The sequence below is a fragment of the Austrofundulus limnaeus genome, unplaced genomic scaffold (genome assembly GCF_001266775.1).
Source record: "Austrofundulus limnaeus strain Quisiro unplaced genomic scaffold, Austrofundulus_limnaeus-1.0 Scaffold1047, whole genome shotgun sequence".
Classification (NCBI taxonomy): domain Eukaryota; kingdom Metazoa; phylum Chordata; class Actinopteri; order Cyprinodontiformes; family Rivulidae; genus Austrofundulus; species Austrofundulus limnaeus.
The window spans coordinates 94,734-97,334 of NW_013953449.1; positions in this window are offsets into that span (position 1 = coordinate 94,734).

Here is a 2,601-nt window from a genome sequence, read left to right on the forward strand (position 1 = left end):
CATGTCCAACATGAGGACAACATGTCCAACATGAGGACAACATGTCCAACATGAGGACAACATGTCCAACATGAGGACAAAGCTTCCAGCAGAGAAAAATCAAACATTAAATAAACAGTAAAACTTCAGGTGGTTTTATTTTCTCCACTCAGATTTTATTTTATTTTAAATTTTATTGTGAAACTGAATCTTTCCTCTGCAGCCGATCAGCAGCAGATCCATAACAGAACTTATGGATCGGACCGGAGGCCCGTAGAACCAGCAGTGACTAATTGTCCCCCAGAACCCCTGAGGACCAGGATGGACCGCTCCGTCCTGCTGGAGTCCTGATCCTCTGCAGACTCAAACACCTCCACCTGAAGGACAACAGAACCAGCTGCAGGAAACGGTTCTGATCCGTTTGGGTTCTGATGTTCGACAGGAGGAACCAGGACTGGATGTTTTCTCTTTAATGTTTTTATAAAAATGATTTGAATCAAGTAAAACCTGCAGCTTCTGCAGAACCATCAGAGCTTTGGACCCAACCGGACCTTTAATCAGATTATTGTTTTTCACTGAATTATGACTGAGTTAATTTAAATAATTTAACGAAGCCGTCAGCTGATTCAAGTGTTTAACCTTTAATAAAGACTTTTATTGTCTTTAAAATCTGTTTCCGTCTGACGACTGAAATCAAATCTTGTTCTTATTGAAGATCAGAGGATTTATTAAAACTGACAGATAATTAAAGATGTTTAGTTTCTCTGAGTCCCAAAGCAATTAACCTGCTGGTTCTGGTTCTGGTTCTGTGGATCCAGGCTCAGTTCAGGGATTAAAACTGAGCTGAGGGGAACTCTTCAGGAGGAGATGTTAAACCTGTCAGTCTGCTGGAAATATTTCATTAACCTGAGTTTTAATCAGTAAAGATCAGAATTAATTCAAAAAAAATCTGAACTGAAATAAAAACTGTCAAACCTGAAAAATAAAAAATACAGAACAGTCAAGCTTAGTTTATCCAAACTAGATTAAACCAACCCTAAACCAGAACAAACCAACCCTAAACCAGTCTAAACCCCCAAACTAGATTAAACCCAAACTAAACCAGACTAAACACACCCTAAACCAGTCTAAACCCCTTAAACCAGATTAAACAAACCCTAAATCAAATTAAACCCAAACTAAACCAGACTAAACACACCCTAAACCAGGATAAATCAAGCCTAAACCAGTCTAAACCCCTTAAACTAGATTAAACAAACCTTAAATCAGATTAAACCCACACTAAACCAAATTAAACAAACCCTAAACCAGTCTAACCCCCAAAACTAGATTAAACCCTAACTAAACCAGTCTAAAACCAATCAAACCAGGTTAAACAAATCCTAAACCATTATTACCTCCCAAACTAAATTTAACCCAAACTAAACCAGTCTAAACTCTTTAAACCAGATTAAACAAACCCTAAACCATTATAACCCCCAAACTAGATTAAACCCAGTCTAAACCAGTCTAAACCCAACCAAACCAGATTGAACAAACCCTAAACCAGATTAAACCCAGTCTAAACCCCGCTAACCAGATTAAACAAACCCTAAACTAGTCTAACCCCCCAAACCAGATTAAACAAACCCTAAACCAGATTAAACCAACCCTAAACCAGATTAAACCAACCCTAAACCAGATTAAACCAACCCTAAACCAGTCTACACCCACAGCAGCTGATGTTTGTGCTTGAGTTCTGGCCCGGTTCTGACCCAGCAGCAGAACTGTTGCAGGAAGTCAAGCAGCTGTCGTGGTTCTGCTCGTCACATCTTCATCCTCGTCTTCACCACAGATTTAATTATGGAGTTGTTTAGGAGGCGGCTCACTTTAATCTCTTTAAAGCTCGTCACGTGGACAAGTTTTTATTTTTAGGTTTCAGATTTTTAAACCAAAATCCTTCAATATTTCAGATTATAATCTGAAGGGTTCTCTTTAAACAATGAATTATTAATAAAACATCTGTTCTGTCTCTCATCGTCTCTGTTTGGGTCGTTTCCAGAAGACAAAATAAAGACCTGCAGCCAGATGTTCTGATTGTTCCTGGAGGGACGCCAGTGGACCAGGTTCTGCAGAACTCTCTGGAAAAGGACCAGAACCTGTGAGCTGAGGAGCACTGAGGGAAAGAAAGCTGAAGCTCACAAACCTGCAGGTGATGAATGAATTCTTAAACATCTCATCCAGACAAAGAACAGCCTGACACGCCCACCCAGCAGAACCCAGCAGAGCCCAGCAGAACCCAGCAGAGCCCAGCAGAACCCAGCAGAACCGGGCTCCAACATGTAAAACCTGAACGGTTCTCCCACCTCGACAAACTCACCTGGTCTCAGTGGACAGGAAGCAGCAGGGTGAGGTCCATTGTTCCTCTGCAGGACAAGCAGGAGGTCCGGTCCGACAGAACACACAGCTGCAGGACAGAAAAACAGAACCTGATGAAAGCAGAACCTGATGGAGTTCTGGTACCGACCGTTTGGACCTGATGATGCAGAGAGTCTGTCGCTGCAGCAGCTTCAGCACCGCAAGAGAGGAGGAGTGTGTGTGTGTGTGTGTGTGTGTGTGTGTGTGTGTGTGTGTGTGTGTGTG